Raw genomic sequence first — 22,819 nt, forward strand, 5'->3', positions numbered from 1 at the left:
GACAGGACAGCTATGATAAATTAAAACCGTACAGCATTGCTATTAGCTGTATATGGTTACAGTCGTTACATTCTGTGGATGGAGGCGTACACAACCAACAACGATTAATAATGCGTCTTATGGTATCCTGGGAAACCTCGATGAGGTTGATATCAGTATGCAATGAACACTGATTGAATGCGTTATTCTCTACATTTCATTTCGACTTTTTTTCTCGAAACACAATGACTTTATTCTCGATATTTAATGAGTTTATTCTCGAGATTGTATTTCGACTTTTTTTCTCGAAATTTAACAAGTTTTTTCTCGAAACACAACGACTTTATTCTCGATATTTAATGAGTTTATTCTCAAGATTGTATTTCGACTTTTTTTCTCGAAATTTAACGAGTTTAATCTCGCATTATAATGACTTTAATCTCGAGATGGTTTTATTTTTTTATTATTGCCTGGCCCTAATCCTCTTCCGTACTCTTCCGTAATTTAAAGAGTCCTGAAAAATAAAAAAATCTGCATATTAGAATGATTTCTGAAGGATCATGTGACACTAAAAAGTGGAGTAATGGTGGAAATTGATGAAAATTCAGCTTTGCATCACATTTAAAAATATATCAAAATAGAAAACGTTATTTTAAATTGTAATAACATTTTACAAATATTGCTGTTGTTATTGTATTTCTGATCTAATAAATGCAGCCTTGGTGAGCATCAGGGTCTTCTTTCAAAAACAAAATCTTACAAACCTCAAACTTTTGAACAGTACTGTACTTTGATATAATTAATACTTTATTGTCCCATCCCTGGGAAATTTGTCTTGGACAACATGACACGGCCAGTACACAACTTCGATCACACACACAACACAGTACATACAGTAGCTTACAATAATTAGAAAATAACAAACCTATCAATTTAGAAAATCTCTATTTAAAATGTTTGGCCCAAAAGGGTTTTTATAACGATTAGACTTACACATCAAGACCCTGAATCGTCTCCCTGATGGTAACCAATTAAAATACATATGATAATATGACATAATATAATACCTAGTAGGCAAAACACAGTATATGAGTATATGATAAAACATCTTTTAACGGTCACAAAGTAAGTTTCAAGCCAAATGCAGTATACTCTACACAGGACGCGTTTCCGACAGTCTGACCAATGCAGCCAAATCCCAAACTAATCTTATGATCCAATTCTTTTTATGACTAGTTCAGAAAGATAAGTCTGCAACACTGCTCTGTCCATTCCACAATGAGCACAGAATCTCCTTCTTATGTAAGCAACTACAACAGAAACATCCCATAATGAATCAAAACTGAATCAAATGAAACAAAAAAAAAGCGATACACAAATTCCCTAAATGATACTCAGACTCTATTTTCCTCCATATTCGTTAAATGTGTTTCCATCGGAGTCTATGCGCATGCCTTCTCATTGGATAAAAAACGGATCTGCCTCAATTGAGCAAATATGTTTTATATGCATTTTTTTTTTTCATTTATGAACATCTTGCCGCTTTTATCCAGCATTTTTTTATGTGATACCTCATATCAAGCTACTGGCTTTTGAATAATATAAACCGATAGCCAACATATTTAGGCATTGCTTTAGCCAATTCAAATTAAATTTTAGCCCCATTCTAGTGTGAAACGCTCACTTTTTACAATGCAATCAATTCCCAGTGTACAAAATCAAAACCTTAGGTATAAACAGGGTCAATTTGGATGTGATGTAGGCTTTAAGTGAACAGTGCTGTACTGTGCTATTATTCATGTTCAAATATAAAATCCAAGCCAGAATTGTTCAATCCATGGCAGTAAGCTCTTCATGTTGTTGTTTTCACCCATCTGACCCACTTCTAGACACTGTTTTGTGAAAACAATTAAGATTTCTGTTCAATATAGAGAACGAAGCAGCAGAAAAACATTCTGTTCTGTCCTGGATTTTAATATTAATACGATGGACCTCAGGGGACCCCGACTGGGATCAAGCCGAGTGCAGGGATGGACATTAGTAATCAATAACAATCCTCTAGGCTTACGCGGTCTGTTCATGAGGTGTGCGCTCTCTCTCTCTCTCTCTCTCTCTCTCTCTCTCTCTCTCCCCGCTGTGGATGGGAATAGGTCAGTCAACATGGTGAATCTGATGCTTCATTTGTCTTGCGCTGTCAGGACGACAGCTGTTTGGTTGAGTGTATGGTCAGCATGGATCGATAGTCTTTCCTCTTGCTTGCTGCACCCTTGCTGACAACAAACACGCACACCATTTACTTCACACACAAATCAGGGGGACAAGGGCAGACAGATGAAGAGGTGCAGATCACTGGGGGAACTAAATACAACAAGGGAGCGACATATAGAAACAAACACACACTGGCAGAGAGAAAGACAGAGTAAGGTGAAAGATGTGATGTGTATCACGTACACAAGCAATCTAATGGACGTTTTTTTATGATAGGCAGTGTTAGAGAGCAATTGACTAAAAGCATCATTGCTACCAACCTAACTACAATTATCAATGCTAACCCAAGTTAGTGAGCAAAAATGTTGCAATGCATTATACATGTATTTTACAGCCAATAATCAAAATCTCTCTCAAAACACTGATTTAAATCCCTGTATGTTATTTTAATTCCCAAACAAGTTTTATTCAACTCTAAATACATCTCTCTCTCTCTCTTTAAAAAAAATAAATATATATATATATATATATATACAACAAACACGTATTTTTAAGGGTAGGGTGTATTATAATTTTTGTTGTTGTATTATAAATTCATATATATATATATATATATATATATATATATATAATTATTATTATTAATGGTCTTTTTATCTCATAATATGACTAAGCATCACAAAAAAATTACTCATAAAAGTATCTCATAATTTCACATTTGTATGTCAAAATTATGACTTAATTATTCCATTTCCAGTTTTTATCTTTATCATTTTTGTCATAAATTCAAGAGTATCTCATAAATATGACTTTACCTAATTTTGACTTATCTCATAATTATGACTCATAATTATCACTTTTTCCTCTTATGTGGCGGAAATAGGCTTCATATGAACACCTAGTATCTAATTTTTAATTGCGTTAAAACAAATACAAATACACTATACCATTAAATAAAAGATTTAAACACTCACTAAAATAGCTTTTTAAATATAAAATCCAATGTCCATTGAATAATAAATATGTAACTGAAAGCCTAACTGTAGTTTAGTTACTTTAAAATACGAGTCGCTTGTAGCTTGGCAAGTGCGTAAACCAACCAGTCGTAGTAAACCTAGAACGGTACTCCTAGTCCAGGATTCCCATCATGCAAAGCAGCAAAGTGCAAAGAGCACACCGAACTCTAATCCATCCTGAAGCAAAGCTCACTGTCACCCACCCGTCTGAAGAGGTCAAGGCCATTTATTCAGGTGATTAAAGCAGTAATCCATATGGGAAGTGTGTGATGTTTTTATATGCAGGAGGATCATGGGGAATAGAGAGGTTCAAATTAATTGACCTCAGTCTCAAACGCAAAAGATTGCGCGCACACACACATACACACACGCACAGCCTGCCTATAATGCCAATGTATGGCATTGGCATATGTGAGCGCACATGCTGTTTATTCGGGCACACAGAGAGCAGACAGCCTGAAGTAATCCCCAGTGACAGCAGAGAGAGCTCACGCACCTGACAACACCCAGACAAATGAGCTCAGCGCTCAGCTCCACTCCTGCTCATTACATCTGGACACGCACAAGCCTAAGAAGACAATAATGTGCACATGAAAAACTGCGAATGTGTATGGAAATGTGTGAATGCTTGGAATGCATACACAGATTGACAATGAAATATTATTAATATACAGGTGAAACTCAAAAAAAAGTTGATTCATTTCAGTAATTCAACTTAAAAGGTGAAACTAATATATTATATAGACTGCAAAGTGAGATATTTCAAGCCTTTATTTGTTACAATTTTGATGATTATGAATCGACAGCTTATGATTTGGGGTTTTCATAAGCTGTAAGCCATGATCATAAATTATAACAAATAAAGGCTTGAAATATCTCACTTTGCATGTAATGAGTCTATATAATATATTAGTTTCACCTTTTAAGTTGAATTACTGAAATAAATTAACTTTTGCACGATATTAACATTTTTCGAGTTTTACCTGTAATCATTACACTTACAAGTATAATACAATTATAATAATAACTAGAACGTACATTTCCAGAAGAAAATGTGAATGGTGCTTGCAGTGGCAAAACTCACCACTCGGTTGCTAGAGTGTGGTACATGATTGCATACGAGCCAACAACCATGTCTGTACGATGTTCTGCTGCTGAGATATGGCTTATTCATGTTGTTCGGTTGGTTGCTAGGGTCTTCTGGGTGGTTACTAGGGTGTTCTGGGTGGTTGCTAGGCAGTTGCTAGGGTGTTCTGGGTGGTTGCTAGGCAGTTGCTAGGGTGTTCTGGGTGGTTGCTAGGCGGTTGCTAGGGTGTTCTGGGTGGTTGCTAGGCGGTTGCTAGGGTGTTCTGGGTGGTTGCTATGGTGTTCTGGGTGGTTGCTAGGGTATTTTGGGTGGTTGCTATGGTGTTGCTAGGGAGTTCTTAGGTATTTTGGGTGGTTGCTAGGGAGTTCTAAGGTATTTTGAGTGGTTGCTATGGTGTTGCTAGGGAATTCTGAGGTATTTTGGGTGGTTGTTAGGGATTTCTAGGGTATTTTGGGTGGTTGCTAGGGTGTTATGGGTGGTTGCTATGGTGTTGCTAGGGTGTTATAAGGTATTTTGTGTGGTTGCTAGGGTGTCATGGGTGGTTGCTATGGTGTTGCTAGGGAGTTCTAAGGTATTTTAGGCAGTTTCTAGGGTGTTATGGGTGGTTGCTATGGTGTTGCTAGGGTGTTCTAACACACACAAACTTGCTCACACACACACACACACACAATATGAAGTTATTAAAACCTTTAGTATGGGGTTAGGGTTAAGGTTAGGCATGAGGCCGGTATTTAAAATCTCTATTAAACGAGTGCCTTATAATGAGTGCACGAGGCCTGCGGCCTCGTGCCTATGAGTGAGTTTTTATAGAGTATTTAAAATCTCTATTAAACGAGTGCATTATAATGAGTGCACGAGGCCTGCGGCCTCGTGCCTATAGCTTATGGTTGCTAGGGTGCTGTAACTGGTTGCTATGGTGTGGCTATGAGGATTTTAGGCCATTATTTATTGGCTGCATGATAATATAAATCCTCTGAGGGAGAGAGAGGGGGAGACATGCAGGGGTGTCAGGCCCTTTGTGTCTGTGTGTGTGAAAAATGACAGTTGGGATTTGAATTTCTGAAAATTCCGCAATGTTAAGTCAATGGGACTTTTTTGGCCGCTTTTTCGTCCGCTGTGCGAACATCGTACACCCGATCGCTTAGAAAAGATATAGCACACCTCTCCTCAATGAGCCGGTCGATTTGACACCTCACTCAGGGGTCTGTGACAAACGGTGCGGGGCGAGTTTCGCGCCAAACTTTTGTGTGGAATAATAATAAGAAGAAAAATAAGTATGCAAGAGAACACTAATGTTGCTTTGCCTATAGGCAAGCACCATTAATAAAAAATTATTATGTGCACTAAGAGCCAGAGGATGGAGAAAAACGCAAACTATTCTCTTTATACTCCCACATTAATGTCACTTTTTTACACATTTTCTGCACTATTTAGACAAAACTGCATTTAAAATGGATTGGTCAAATGTGTAAAATAAACTCGTTTATATCTGACATCACCAAAACATACACGCCCCTACCCAAAAGGACCACACCCCTATCTTGATGGCTCCGCCCCCAAATTCACACGCTCCTTACGGCTGATTGGCTACAGGTGTGTTTTGGAGCTCAGAAATCGCTTCCTGTCCTTTTGACACTGAAAGCCCTCTTGACAACTGGCAGCGCCAAAGCAACTAAACATCATTAATTCTCAACGACAGCTGATGATAACAAGAAACATGAGCGACAGTGGCCGTCGTGATGAGATTTGAGTGTGTCCAGCAACTTGTCAAGCTGAGAAAAAGTTTAAATGTATGTCAAAAGTCAAGTCAAGTCACCTTTATTTATATAGTGCTGTTTATAATATAGATTGTATCAAAGCGGCTTCACAGTGATATCATAAAAATAACACAACAAAGTTTGTTTCTAGAAGAAAATTGCGTCATCGTCCATCTGAAGTAAGACAGATCAATAATATTGTTGAATATTAAATGCACTGCATTAAATAAACTGCAATGATGCATTGACAACCAGAAAACTTACATTGTTGGTATGTTGAGCTGCTGAATTCATAAATTGATAATCGTTTATCTTGTTGATGATATGATTAATTATGCACTGCTGTGATCTATTAGAATTAGAGCATGCTCTAATAAATGTTTAGAATTTTTATTATTTTTTTATTATCAATGCATACATCACATCTGTGATCAGATTTTCAAAAGTTATGGCCAGTTATAATAGTTATGGCATCAAGCAGCCGGAACATTTGGAAGCCCATTTTTACAACTTTCTACAACTCAAAATTATAACATTAAAAGTTAAAAATCATACTTCTGAGATTAAGTTAAAGATAAAGTTCATAGAAATTCAAAATTATGACAAAGTAGAAAACGCCAAAATTATGACAGTCAATTATGAGATACGTTTTTGTAATAATTATGCCTTTTTATATCACAATTCTTGGTATTTAAATCTCATAATATGTCTTTGTATCTCAAAATTTTACCTACTATCTCATAATTTTGAATTTCTCTCATAATTATGACTTTACATCTCATTCTATTCATTGTTCTTTTCATCTTTCTTTTGACTGTCTTAATATCCACTTTAAAAAAAATAATATGTCATAATTTCAAATCTGTTTCATAATTATAACTTAATCTTATTTCGACTTATGTCATAATTATAATTTACCAACCATTTTTTCTCTCTTATGTGGTGGAAATGGGCTTCTATATGAACACCTACTAGTGAACAACAGTACAGCAATCAGCAACATACAATGATAAAACTTGGAGGGTGTGAATAGGGCTGTACTGACAACTGAAAGCCTGACCAAATTAGCCAAAATATTAAAGAAATGAATATTTACAATCTTGGCATACATTAAAAACATATTTCTGTGGAGTTGTGGGCCTGCTAATACCAGACCATTCACCTCAATTAACCTCTCAAATGAGGTTTAGTATTTAAAATGAATTTGTGACAGCATACAGTTGCTCTGTACAGCTCAGAGTACAGTCTCGTAGTCAGCACACGCTGCAGCGAGGAGTAGCTCCAGTTAATGACTTGTCACATTACAATCCTCTTAAGGAAGCTGAGCCGAATCCGGCTGGTTTCCCACTGATTTCCTGACCCTGTTGTCTAGCGTTACACCCACACACACACACACACACACACACCCACACACACACACAAACAGCGACCTCAGCAACACAAAGACCGTCCAACCTCACCAAGCTCATTACCGAATCAGCAGCTGAACCAACTTACTCAACACATTCTCCGTCTCCACAGTCCAACATGTGTACTTCTCTCACAGCTAGAGCAACACAGCACTGCTGGAGGGAGAGAACCTGATCTAAAAAAGTGGAACTTCTCAGATTTTCAACATGCTTTGTATTGTTACAATGTCAGTAGTATGTGTAAAATAGCAATGTTTACTCAATCTCTGTGTTACTTGGACCAAGTAATTCCCATTTATTTGTCACCAAAAGTCTCCCGGATGACGCAAAATGCATCAACACACTGGATCCTTCACTGGAAACTGAAAGTAACTCACTCCCGCTAAACGTTTACTCTTTGAATTCTTGCTACTGGGAACCAAACAAGTCGATAACATAATGATTTAAAGCTTGCTAAGAAGTATATGCCCAGTGCATTATGGGTGTTGAAGTTTTCCCACCTAGGAAACACAAAAGCTTTTTCAGCATCATTACTCCAGTCTTCAGTGTCACATGATCCTTCAGAAATCATTCTAATATGATGATTTGCAGCTCAAGAAACATTTCTGATTATTATCAATGCTGAAAATAGCGGTGCTTCTTGATATTTGTAGAATTGTGGGGTTTTTTAAGTTTCTTTTCAATAAATTAATAAATTAATAAATCAATAAATCGTACTGACCACATCTTTCATTCTTTTAATGAGGCTTTTTGCATCATTATAATATCAGACATCTTAAAAAAGGGTGTATTCAACTCTGTTACTGTACACATTAAATTACCGGTAATTTGAATGCATTTTTTTATAAATTAACAGTACAAAAAATGAGCATCACTGAGCCTAATAGCATCCTTGAATAAGCAAGGCTTTATTCGACAGAAAATGAAAAGTTGTGATTTTCTAGGCCAATATGACTAGGAACTATATTCTCATTACTGCGTAATAATTAAGGAACGCAATGATATTACACAGCGCCTGAAAATAGTCCCCAGCTCGGTAAGTGTCTGGAAATTATGTGCGTAATATCATTGCGCTGCTGGTACGGTAAAATCACAACTTTTAATTTTCTGTCGGTCTTAGTACACGATGTAACTACAGAAGAGTCAAGTTTTAAATAGGAAAAATATCGAAACTCTTTGGTCATTTTTTTGAGAGAGAGATGCTAACGGTCTAATCAGATTCAATGATCTATGCTAAGCTATGCTAAAAGTGCTACCGCCAGACCCGGAGATCGGCTGAATGGATTCGAAAACGGTAAACTGTTTAACTCTATGGGAAATGGAAAATGAGCCTATTTCCCAAAAAAGTGGAGTGTTCCTTTAATATCTTTTTTTTTAGATCGTTTGTTTATTGATTCATTCATGCAGAAGGCTAGGCTAGCGTCGTAGGGATACATTTCCGTATAAATAAATGAAAAAATGTTATGATGTAGGCCGAAAATGAGCTTCCCCTCTTTGAAAGACCAGCAGCCGCCACTGGTGGTAGGGATATGGTAAGGAATACATTTTCTGACAGGAATATTGTTCCAGACTTCCAGGATTAACAAAATATGTTGACCAAGGAACACATCTAACTCAGCAAAATCAGGACGTCGTCAGTGAGCATGTGTTGTGCTGAAAACTATAATAGCAGCACATTTCCAGAGTAGCTTTTGTTTCAGGAACCCGACGGCTCTATTTTGATGTTTCCGGGGTGGCTTGTGCTTTAATCTTCACTTTCAAAGGGAATCAAGTGATGTAGGCCTGTGGACAGACTTGTCGGTGAGTTTGAGCGGAGACAAGAGCGCTTCAGTCTTTCTCTTGTAGCTAAAACCAAGCCTAAATGCTGACACAGAGTGTGTGTAAGTGTGCTTGTGAGGGGGCTGAGCTGTACCGTGGCTGCGGGCTGTACATCACTGTGGAAGAGATGCTGTCTTTGTGCAATTTTCTGTTACGCGTGGCGTTACATGCCAAGTATCAGCCGTCATCAGAATCCCTTATCTTTCCTAGAACGTTCCAGCGCTGTTCTGTGCCTCAGGAGCCATGAATTATTTATCTCTAAAAGAGGGGGGGGAGAGTGAAAAATTGGTTGAAAGGATAATCAGAATGGAGGGATGGGATGAAAAAAAGGAAATCCCACTAAAATCCCACAGCCTATCCAAATTGTTCAATCCCTCTCTACATTTCAATCTATCCTATTCTCTCCCGTGCTTTACCCCCCTCTGTGAAGCTGCGTCCAAAATCAAGCTGACTCCCATCAACAAACGTCTTGCACACAAATACTCAAACATGCAAAATGAGGGCAGAATCAAAAGCACATTTCTGTCCTCAATAATCAGGAACACTCCAGTCATGCTCAGTCTAACTCACATTTGTTAGGTGCCTCATCCATGAAATGTGCAATTAAGGCATTGTGACGGTCAATATTTAGACAGGCTTTAGCTAACACAATCCATATATGGAGCTTCCACAGGAGAGATTTATGACTCAGATCAGGAGACACATTCTGTATATCTACATACTGTATAAAATATTTCTCTAAATTAAAAAATTTGACATACAGTACATGTAAACAGTGATAAATTAAATGAGGGCGGCATTGCTTAGACAATTAGGACTTGATGACAACTTATTTTTATATTTGTATATAATAAAAATATAATTTTATGACTTATTATTTAACTTTTTTCCTTGCTATTGTTGTTTAATCTTATGGTTGTGTGGTTTGAAGTGATGTTTGTCGGAGAATGTCTCCATTTCAAGGTTTTTAACCCCTTAAGCGGCACCCCCCTTTTTTTAATAGACATGAAAATGCACATTCCGAACTTAAATGGTTGTAATTCAGGAATGCTTTGGAATATAGATGTAAGATTGGTCTTGTTTTAAAGAAGACATTTGGCAGATTTTTGTAAAAGTTAAATAAATTAAGGAAGTTAAACATAAAGAAAGTTATAGAAGTTTGAGTTTATGAAAATGTACAATGTTAAAAATTTTATTGTTCATATTTTATATAAAATATATATTTTCAAAACCTGGAGGACTCTAAAAATGCAAAAATATCAAAGCCAAAAATCTGAACAAGTTGTGTTTCAAATTTTAGGTTGACATCTCCAAAAAATAAGCTTTCAGTGAGATTTATTTTGTGCGCAGTACCAAACTTTTCCACTAGTTGACATTACTGCGCATATATGAGGGTGCCTCCATTTCCATATGTTGTTTGAGTGATCTGAACCATTATTTTTACAATTTTCATACAATTTATGAAGTAGACATCCCATTCAGAAGTATAGGATGGTTTGGCAAAAGTTTGGCAGATTTTTAAATGAATTCAACCTCTAAGAAACACAGAAAGATCACGTATGTGCATTATAGCTCGCTGCCACATCACAAATGCTGAATCTATTATTTTTTTCCTTTATATTTAAAACATTTTCAACCTTTTTTCTATAAGAATTGAATGGATGCTATCTTTTGAACTCTTGGCATGAAAACAAACTGAGGTTTCTACCATTCTTTCATGATTTTTCATGTTCATCACTATTTCAAAATAAAGGTCTGAACACGCCTTAGGAGTATGAAAATATTCTGGTTGCAAATTCATAAATTACGGCTCCTCTGTAATATATTTTGAAAATCAGTCACCAAATATGTAAACTAGAGATTGTACGCTTTCAAATTATATATAGTTTGTCAAGATTAGTTTAGGTTTAGTATAGGATATTACTGTTTTAATTATGTAATGGCTGTGCCAATATAAGGGGTTAAAACAGTGATTTTCCATGGTTTTTGCTGTGGAATAATAACAATTGTTGGATTTGTACCGACTCACAACGGAAAGGAATCAATGCTGAACTTACTTAAACTGGACAATGACTTTCTTCTAGAGCTGCTATACAGCCAAAACAATCTTTGTTTCATTATTCTCCTATTATCACTGTAAAGCTGCTTATATAAATAAAAGTGACTTGACTTGACCAGATGAAAACAAGATTTTAATCTAGTCATATGAATTACTTTTTCAACAATAAGTAAAACCAGTTGTCGATATGGCTTGGTTCCTTCAATTTAAGTCTCTGGGATTTAATAACCCATTTTATCGATTGCTCTGCTAAAATCTGGTCGCTGCAGTTAAAACAGCATCTCTCCAAAGAGCTGTGATTCATTCATATCATAAGCTAAAGTGTATAATTTTTGCACCATTAGCATCAGAATTGCAAAAAAAAAAACGATTCCCTCTCTCCAATTTGTAAGAACGTGGGGTGGAATGAAATAAGACTGAAGAGAAGATAAGATTAAAACTGAAGGGGTCGAAGCATTAGAGAGAGAAAACGTCAATCAATGTATTTACTTTGAACCCAAATGAGAAAAAGAAGGCAGATGAGAATGAATGACACTATTAAATAAAGGGTCAAATGGAGGGAGAAAAAGCAATGTAGTCAGGAGAAACAGTGAAAGGAGAAAAGGTTTCAGTGAAACAAAGAGAGCAGCCTGTGGGGACTGAGTCATGAGTGCTTTTAGCCCTCTCAAGAGCGGTAACCTAAATTAAAGTGAGGCTGCTAATGATTATTTATTTAGTTGCTCTTGGTCTGCAGCTCTTCCCGCACAAACACATCCACTACAGGCAAAGGTTTGGACTGGAGTCGCTTCCTCGTCCTTATTTATTGCTGTTTTCTGCCAAATCATAGATGAGAAGTATGGGAATTTTGTAATAAGCAAACATGTTAGATCAAAATGATTTATTTGAGTGTTTATAGACATCCTCGGATGTTCAATAACTGAGAACAAACATTTGGCCATGAGTCAGACACACAGCGAGTTTCTCACGCTGACATAATCGCATTACAACAGATGAGAGCGAATGAAACATCGCTGAAAAATGCTGGCGAGGTGACATGCTTTAGGAGACAATACTGCTATTAGTGTGGGTCAGCACTGCCAATGATCCTCCGACTCTCCTCCGCGAAGACTGGCGAGTTTTACTTTGCACAGCAGTTTTTCCTCTTTATTAGCCTCGGCGAGCCACCTCATTAAGAACCAGAGAACGACAGCTTAATGGATTCATCCAGCTAATCATATAATAATATTAATGCCATCATTTATTCACCCACGTGTTGTTCCAAACCCGAATTATGACTTTCCTTCTTCAGTGGAATATAGAAGAGCACATTTTGAACATGAGACACGTCATTCTTTTGTGTGCAATAACAATACATAAGGAGGGACTAGTTTTCAAGCCTCGACAAGGACAAAAAAGCACCATAAAAGTAACATAAATTTGGTTTGTACGACTTAATAACCGTAACCAGATCACTGAGTCAGTGACTTTGAGACGCACGTGAATCAATCATTTAGACTAACTGTGTGAACTTCTGTGACTCATTGAAAGGTCTGAATCAAACGAATTATTTTTTAATCAATCTTGCCAAAACACTGTCAAAAATATTCTCCTTATGTGTCCAGCAGAAGAAAGCATGTCACACTAATGTGAAACAACATAAAGGTGCTCTTGTAAACTTTAGCATACTTAAAATTACATATTTAAAAAATACACACTTAAGTGCAAACTTAATGTTAATTGCAATTACATGAAAATATATTAGTTATAGTTTATATTAACTATATACGTTTTGTAGAGTGCTTTTTGACCCCCTTAAGTGTGACTTAAGTGCATATTTGTATGTAATTGTATAATATACAGTATACGTATGTCCAAATTAATTTATGATAAAATATATTTTAATGTCATTTCTATTGAACCTTGTATGTCATGTATTTAAATATATTTGAAATTAGTTACACATGTGTAATGATGAAGATGCAATTTAGTACATTTCAAATATTAACCTTAATGTAATATTGAATAACACACACTATAGTTAAAGGTACACAATGTAACTTTAGCAGTTAAAAAACGAAACTGCATGCATTTTGCAGAAGAACATTGTTTTGGTTGTGCTTGGACTCTGTGTGACTGCGGATAAATTTTTTTTAAAATTAAAATAAAGAGTTTATTTTTTCTCTTTACTAAAAAATTGAGAGATTATCCTACTGCTCATAAAATATTCACTACAAGGCTTAAAAAAGCATGACACATATTTATTAAAGCATCATGGTTTAATGTACTTCAAAGTAAAAAGTTGACATTAAGAGTAAAGTAACGGTCATGAAAGTATACTTTCCTTAAGTGTACTTCTTTTTGTGTCATTAAAATGATCTGCAAGTAAAGTATTTCTAAATCCTTTAAGATTTGAAGTCCAATTTAACTATAATTCACTAGGGTGAGTAAAAGTATTTTTATTTTCTGGGTCAGCTTGCCTTTAGCAATCATTAACAACATCAGACAAGAACATAATGACACAAGGTGAGACTGTAGCTCACTTTAAACCGGCTCGATCACACACAATATGCATTTGAGACTTTCTTATCCTCGCCTCCCAAACACACACCCACACAGAGTACAATGTGTGTGTTTATTACCATCTACCTCACAAACACACGCAAATCGAGTTCTCATGTGCTATTATCCTTCCCTTCCGAATTCACACATTCAGGGGATTTCGTGAGGTTTAGTGGGATTCTGATGACTGTGGAGAAGATGAGAAATAATAATGAAATAAATGCGAAGTGGCCATTTAAGGGGATTAGACTCACAATGGGAACACCTTTCAGAAGAGGGTGAAAGCGGTGTGTGTCTCAGACTCTGTTGCAATTAAAGTGATTAATACTGTGAACCAAGGAATGGAAGGGAGATTTGGTAATGGAGGCAGATTAAAGTAATTGTCACAGAACCTGACCCTGGAGAGGAGAGGAGAGACAGAGCGAGATAATAAAGAAAAAGAGACATACAGAAAGTCAGGAAAAGTAACAGAATGGTGGCATAAATCAAGGCACTATATAGATAGAGGGAATCAGAGAGACAGAGTTGGACTTAATGACCAGAAGAGTGATTAAAGAGCAGAATGATGTCTCTCCTGACTTGCGCTCTCCCTGAGGTGGAGTCTGATTTTTGCCCTTCATGTTGGATCAGAGAGAATAAGTCTGTTTTCTTACCACTACATCTAGTCTCCTAATGTGTCTTTCCAAAGGCGACTCTGTGTCTGCTCCAAAATCTGTGGAAGAATGCAATGCATTAATAAAACTTGACCTTGCATGACACTTAAAAGCAGAACTAAAATATGGCAGCTATTAAAGTCCCCCTGTAGTCAATCACTGTATCCCTTAAAACTCATCTTTGATCACCAAAATGACATATTTAAACATTATTCATGCCTTAAAATAGCTTGAATGTAACTCTACACGCTTGCCTCATTTAGTATACACGGTTTAGTGAACATGCAAGGGAGCCCCGCTCGATGACGATCACACGTTGATCTGATTGGTTACAAGGTAGTTTGTGACGTCAGAAACAACAGCGATTTCAAACCGTGTTTTTGAGACTGTCTTTTGTTCACTGGAGTTTTAAGGAAAAATACTCAGCAATGCTGTTGAATTTGCACATGGTTTGTCTTAAAGCATATTAAAAACACCACATAGACATTAAAAAAAAACATTAAAAACTTGATTTTCAGAACAGGGGGACTTTAATATGATAAATAAAATTTATATTATTATTCTTTATATTAATGTATACAATACTTACAAATAAAAATACAAAATATTTGAAAAAATACAATATTTATACATTCATTTTCAATTCCTTTACAAATTATATTTTCATATTTTTATTTTTATTCAGTGTGATTTTGCTTTAACACAACAATTCAGAGCGAAGTTAAAATTGAGTTTTTTAGACACAATATTACCAGTTACTTGGTCTATTTTAGTCTTAGTTTGTCATTTTTATATTGCAGAAACAGTGCGAGTAGTGTGCTATTTTTAATTCAGCCAGTCGCATGAATGAATCAGACGAATCAGTTGACTGAATGATTCAACTACTCAATAGCCCAAAGTATACTTTGGTTTACGTGTAGGTTAGGTTATTTATACAATGCTGCGCATAACATAAATTTCATCAGCAGTATAATACTTGCATTCTGTACTCGCAGAGCAAGATTTTTTTCGCTCAGCTTACATGCGTGCCTTACATTTTTTTTGCACAAATTAGTTTGTCCACAAAGTGGCAACACTTCCCCAACCCGATGTTTTAGTTAAAAAAGAAACGGATGAGACAGAACGACAACAAACTAGAGCAACAGCTACAGTATATATGTCCAAATTGTGTGAGGGGATTCACGCAACTCTAGTTTACATGGGTATGAAGACATTTTTATTGGTCATAACTTCTAGAGAGAAGTAGCGCAGACACTGGACAAGGATGAAACTTTCTTGAAAACATATATAATTTAGCTAATCAATAATTCAATGACTCACTCATTAGGATGCGTCTGAAATCGAATACTCTCTTAAGTAAATACTTATTTCGAATAGTAGGTACCGGTTAAGTATGCTATTCCACCTGTGTCTACACCAGACACAGCAAATAACTATTATAATCAGTGATGCTGTCTACACTGGATGGATGTAGTGATAAAACATTCAATTCTATTTCTGACATTCTCCAAGCTTTATTGCTATTGCATTGTATATCGCTATTGACACAAAGAACACATATAGGCTACATTTACACGGTCAGTTTTTGGGATTGACAACCACATTTACTTCCAGGTGTCAGTCTGGAAATGTCCTGTTCACACTGCAACTTACAGTAGCGTCTCGAATACTGTCTGTATGAACATGCAACGGGAGTCAAGTTCATATTCTCTAACCAGTAACCACCGATCACAGTGATCAAAGTAATATCCAAGATGGTGACGTCCATAAAACTGAAAAGTCTTATGACTTTTGATACGACAAGAGTCGAGCCACGAGTTCATCCGTCAAATCTTCATTAACTGTGTCACGGTTTGGGTTTTGTTTCTTGTTCTTGTCATTAGCCGCGTTTCCATTACCCTTCAAATTGCGCAAATTGAAATTGCGAATTGAAAATACAATGGAAACACGTCAATTTCGCAAAAAAAAAACATTTATCGCAAAAAAGTTTTTACGCTCGCATGAGGAGGTTTTTCAGGCAATTCGCAAAAATGCAATGGAAACTGTTTTTGCGCATTTACAGTCACCTGACGTAGATGACACGGTGTGTTTGGAGAATAGCTACGAGACAGAGTTCTTTATTAAATTCATAAAAGACAAAAAAATTACAGGAATACTGGATTCTAAACCTCAAAGAAATGCCACAATCAAGACCTCGAAGCAGATATGAGTGAGAAACACCCAGAAACTCCTCATATGTGGCGTTCTCAGTATAAGGGTCTTTCCTTGCCATTAATGCTTGGATAACACACCTACGTCTCCTTCCGTTAATAATAATAATGTCTAGTGCGGTGGCTGTGATATATCTACCAACGTCCATTGCCATGATTTTTTCAATGACTGATCGCGAGAGGAAAAAATTACGTTTTAGTCGCATAACATCGGTTAATGGAAACGCCGTCATTTCGCAATAGTTTTGTATCGATATTTAGAAGAAAAAAAATCACAAAAGTTTTGCGCAAATCTGTAATGGAAACGCGGCTACTGTCACATTTCTGTCTCTTGTCATGTGATTCCCTGTTTGTCATGTGATCCTGCCATGTGTCTTGTCATTGGTTAATCGTCTGATCATTGTTCACAGGTGTTCCTTGTCTTGTAATTAGTCTGTGTATTTAAGCCCTCATATTTGCCCTGTCAGGTGTTCTGTAATGATCTCCACTGAAGGCAAGATGTAGAGAACCCAAATGCAACTTTAATTATCAACACATGATCAAACAGGGAATCACATGACAAGAGACAGAAACGGGACAAGAATAAGAAACAAAACCCAAATCGTGACAAACTGACAACAGCTTTTCTGGGTGGAGAGCGGAGCATTTGAGTCACACATAACACAAAACTGATGGGTAGTAAAACCTTCAGATGACACACTCCATCGCTTACCGAAACCACACGTGAAGACCTGCAGCACTCGGTAGATGTGTTGTGCAGAGCGGCTCTCTCAGACTGCACAACGTGACAGAAAACCAGTTGTCCAGTCCGGTTCGGTTTACACAGCGCAGGTTTTCTAAGAATGTGGTTGTGAGTCCTGAAATGATGCAGGTGTGAGTTCAATTATAGAATTAGGTTGTCACTCCCATAAATAACTGAACTGTGTGTGAATGTAACCATATGAGGGACTCAAATACAGGACTGACAACTAGCATTTGCAACGTTTTTTTGTCGTGTCAAATCAAATGTAGACAACCTCAAATACTGTTGGACTGTATATCAGTGCTCTTGGTATCAACCAGTTTCTGTGTAAATGCATATCATCGCTGTGCAATCTCATCTCCTGTATAAATGTGTTTTAGGCTGACGCTATCCCTGAAATGTTACATGGGAGAACAACAGTGTGGACGATAAAGAGAGAGACTGATATAAAAAGGGAAGCGTGGATGGCGTAGGAGCAGGTGAGTGAGAGTAATAGATGGAAATGTGTCTCATGAGGAACATAGAAGAAAATGGAGACACGGGAAGAGAGGATATTTGTGGATGTGGAGGTCTTTAGTGGTGTTCTCCTCCACTTGCGGCTGCTGTCGTCCTGAAACTCTGAATGATTTATTAAAGAACGGTTGCGAGAGAGGAAAGGAGGGGACAGAGAGGGCAGCCAGGCGAGGCCTGATTAACCGGAGGAGGGAGAGAAGACAAGCATCCCTCTATTATTCATTACTCCAGAGGAACAGAGAGAGGGACAGGAGGGTATGAAGAGCGGAGCTGGAGATAAAGAGAAAAACAGGGAGAGTGGAGAGAAGAAGAAGAAGAAGAGGGGAAATGATGGGAAGATATTTTTATATGGCACTCACTGTCTCGTTTGCCCTATTTTGTGAGCCTCACAGACTCGTGTGTGTGTGTGTGTGTGTGTGTGTGTGTGTGTGTGTGTGTGTGTGTCATACCGATGAGATGTTTAATATCTATACAGTGCAAATTATAGGGCGTTTTTGTTTTGGGAAGGTGTCTGAACCCATAATTAAGGCTTGAATCAGGACCGTAAACACATATTAAGTCAACAGTCATTAAAAAACAAAGCAGGGTTCATTTGTCTACAGTGACGTGTTTATAGTTATTTACTTATATATGTCTACAAATGAGAAACGCTACAGTACACGCATGAAGTAAAAATAATTGTGTATTCTTCATTTATAGGGTGCACTGCGAGAACACAGTAAATACAGAGACGCTATTTGTTGAAATTTAAATAATCATAATCTAAATGTAATTTCAACCTGCCGCCAAACAACAGAATAATGAAGTGTTGAATTGAAGATATGAAAATATCTGTTAAAAATGACTGGTTCGTGAAGCATTATATTTTTTCTTGATATTAATAACACAGAAAATACATAATGCTACAATTAGTAAGTACAATTATCTAACCATTAGACTACAAGTCCGTCGAATAGAACACACAAATGCTTTCCAAAATGTCATTATCAAATGGGATTTTGCCTAAATAAAAATACTGTCATTATTTATCTTTTTTTTATTATTATTACAAGTGTATAAAAAAGTTGTTTAAAAAAAAAAAAAAAAATTCGTATAAATTTTTGACATTTACCGGTAGCTAACTGGTTAAAGGACAAATGTCAACAAAATTCGATATTTACATTAAAAATATTCCTTCTAATACAAATTTAGACTTATGTAATATATATATATGTGTGTGTGTATATATATATGTGTGTGTGTGTGTGTGTGTATATATATATATATATATATACATATATATATGTGTGTGTGTGTGTGTGTGTGTGTGTATTCTTCTCAACATAGCAATCTCCTCAACTGCTATGTTACTGTGCTGTGTATTTTGGTTTATCAGTGTTATCATAGGGTTTGTGTTGCCACAATTACTGACTGCAATCATTTCATGTTCATCATGTTAAACAAACAAGATGATTTAATTTTGTAATTAGGTTCACTGAATTTGTTCACTGAGGCACAAGCAGTGATTAAACGCTCCTAAAAGGAAAACGAAAAGCGTTATAAAATGTAGTAATGGCATCATTTGCAGTCAGTCAGTGTGTGTGTGTGTGTTACTCATACCAGCCCCCATCCATATGTGTGCCACTTGCATTATCTGTCCTGTGCATAATGCATTGTGAAATGTGCTTGTTTACAGAAAGATCTCCCAAGTGTCCATCTTATAAAGCTAATATCTTCTGTGGTAATTACTCCGCACATGGCCTTTAATACTTTAAAGATGAACATTCAACATTTATGACTTCAGGGACAGGGATCTGAAAGGAGGGGCCGTCTGGGTGTGTGTGTGTGTGTGGGGGGGCCAGTGTTGTTTTGGTTAGCTATTGAAAATCTGTAGGTAATTGAAATAAAGCTGAAATAAAATATAAATATTAGATGTAAAACTTAAGCTGGTGACTAACAGAAATAAGTTGAAGTACTAAAATGGAAATAAATTCAAAATACACTATATGTGACCCTGAATCACAAAACCAGTCTTTTCCTTTAAAGTTGTGCATTTATGTTCACGATTGTGCTGCATTCACTCTCAAAAATACATGTTTTATATATTTACAGTAGGAAATTTACAAAATATCTTCATGGATCATGATCTTTACTTAATATAGCCTAATGATTTTTGGCATAAAAGAAAAATCGATAATGTTACCCCATACAATGTATTGTTGGCTATTGCCACAGATACACCCGTGCGACTCGAGACTGGTTTTATGTGGTCCAAGGTCACATATGGAGAAAGGTATTGGGATACCTGACCTTTGCACCAACAGGGACTGTAATGACATTGTATTATAAATAATAGACATTAAAATGGAGTTAAACCCCCTTTGCAGCTACAACAGCGTCCACTCTTCTGGGAAGACTTTCTACAAGATTTTGGGGCGTTTTTATATAAATAATTATCAAATACCACTGCTCATATGAGGGCTTGATGATGTGCAATGTTAAATGGCTTTACATATAATGTGGCTAATTTTAGTGGACATGCCACATCAGATTTTTTTCAGGCATCAGTACGCCGTCGATATAGTTTTATCTTAGGTCATGTCATGCTCTGCACATGTCAGATAATTAGACTTTATGATACATTTGGTCATGTGCACCAATAATTGATCCGTCTGCTATTAAATTTTACACACTAAAATATGGATTCAGCTGATGGGTTTCCTTTTCTCCGTTTACACACGAAGTGGAAGGAAGAGATAAAGAAACAGAACAGCCTTTCATTTCTACCATAGCATTTTTCCACTCCAATTATTTTTTTCTCTCTATTTTTTCCTTTCGAGACATCGGAAAAGCCCATCTGTCGGAGGCTGATTACACATTTATTTGTTTTGAGGTGCACGTACACCGTCTTGTCACGTCGAGCGGGCCTGTCAGGAGCTGATGGGCCAAAATGCCAACTCTAATAATGGCCAACTCATCTCTAGACTAACAGTGTGTGTCTGAGAAAGGGGAAGGGAAAAACAGGGGGAGAGAGACAAAGAAGAAAAACAACACACAGAAGGAATAAGACAGTGCGAGAGAATCCAGAGAGAATGAAGCAGATGATGGCTGGCAGTGGAGTTGGAACTCAACAAGGCAAAAAAAAACGAGGTATGGGAAATAAAGGGATGAGGTCAGAAAAGTGGGAGAGAGAGACTGAAAAAAGCTGAAAAGCGTTCAGGTGTGCCTGTGGATGTGAGGTTTGGTTTGTTTCTGAAGGGGGCACGCTCTCTCTGTTCGGGTTTTCCAAAGCACTCTATTCTCTCTTCCCTCCATCATAATGGGGTTCCAATGAGGCATCAAATGAGTTCTACCTTCACACAATCATCATTCAATACAAAGCCCCATCACAACAGCACCAGTCCTACATCAAACACACCTCTCACGGGGAGCGATGAACATCGGTCTGTTCTGTGCATGTATATATGAATCAGTCCCTGCGCCAGGACACACTTTTATAATACTCAGGGGGGCTTGAGGGTTGAAATTGTATTCATGGGGTGAGGGTGTGTATTGAAATCATCATAGCCCCCCCTTGACGGCATGCCTGATATGAAGATCTATATTTTTCGCGAGCGTCTGGAAATGTTATTTTCCTTTTGTGAGAGAAATACAATTTTTCCTCCCAATTATACATTTTTTCCATTGCCTTAGGGGCTCCAAACTTTTGTATGAAACAAGATAGAGCAAATCCACAGGATGCCTTTGACCAATCAGAATCAAATATTCCAAAGAGTGTCATAATACTTTTGTCAATTAAATCAAAATTGACAATATGGCAGTACTGTATTTATTATAAATGATTTACCTGTGCATATTATTATACATTTATTTTTTATTATACAAAATAAATGAAGTGTTTAATGACGTGATGACGAAACAACCTGTCACTCACATGGGATCATGGCAATAGCAAACCACAATGATCCAATCAATTCCCGATCTCTAAAATCAAGTCCTTCGCTACATTTTTCTTGTTCGAGAAGCAGTTTTTCAATTGGCTTTATGCCCAGCTGCACTACTTCCTGAACTTCAGCCAGCTCCTTTGTTTCCTGTCTGCCATTATTGGACAAACTGATTAATCCAGGTGTGCCTGACCTCAGTAACAATAATCAGACACACCTGGATTAATCAGTTTGTCCAATAATGGCAGACAAAGGAGCTGTCTGACGTTCAGGAAGTAGTGCAGCTGGGCATAAAGCCAATTCATTCTGATACAACATGAATAAGACAATCGCAACTTCCGTTTCATTTTGACTTGAAGAAACAACTTGTTTAGGCCTATATTTTAACCTGCAATTCAGCTGTGTTTGTTATCTCTCTCTCTAAAGTTTCTCTCACACATCACTTTCACAAATGTTGTGTCTCTTACCGGGTTGTGTTCTCCTGAGCAGTGTTTCCGTTTGCTTGAAAGAAAAAAGAATAGGCTACAGTCTAAAATAAATAATAGGCTATAGGCTACTGAAGACCTCCGAGGCCATTTTTAACAGCAGTTTTTTGCCTAATTTCACATATTTGTATGTTTATTACTTCCTTCGTTGATGCGGCATCGTTTCAAATGCAAAAAGGCGCAACTTACTCAAACTTGAGTTTGTATGACGACGAGAGCGAGATCGCGGAGTGATACGAGATACATGAAAGTAGTACCGGTACGTTTTGAGTGGTTATTTGTTTATAAAAATATTTAAATAATTATAATCGATATTACACAATTGATTAAAAAAAATAACGCATAATAGCGCATAACAATCGCACCATGCACTGAGGACATCTGCCTTTGTTATACAAGTACATACTTTCGCTCCAAACGAG

General features: G+C 36.8%; 1 protein-coding gene across 1 annotated transcript in view; it reads right to left on the reverse strand.

Annotated features, from left to right (window-relative positions):
• tmem91 (transmembrane protein 91) overlaps positions 1-22,579 on the reverse strand; it is a 56,684-nt gene extending 34,105 nt beyond the window's left edge. Inside the window, exons 1-3 of the mRNA XM_079621603.1 lie at positions 22,380-22,579; positions 14,525-14,583; positions 9,369-9,532 (exon numbers count right to left, since the gene is read on the reverse strand). The gene's annotated coding sequence lies outside the window, so the exon portion shown is untranslated. The remainder of the gene's footprint in view (positions 1-9,368; positions 9,533-14,524; positions 14,584-22,379) is intronic.
• Between the last annotated feature and the right edge of the window lie 240 nt (positions 22,580-22,819).

This window comes from Phoxinus phoxinus (assembly GCF_949152265.1).
Source record: "Phoxinus phoxinus genome assembly, chromosome: 8".
In the NCBI taxonomy this organism is placed as follows: Eukaryota; Metazoa; Chordata; class Actinopteri; order Cypriniformes; family Leuciscidae; genus Phoxinus; species Phoxinus phoxinus.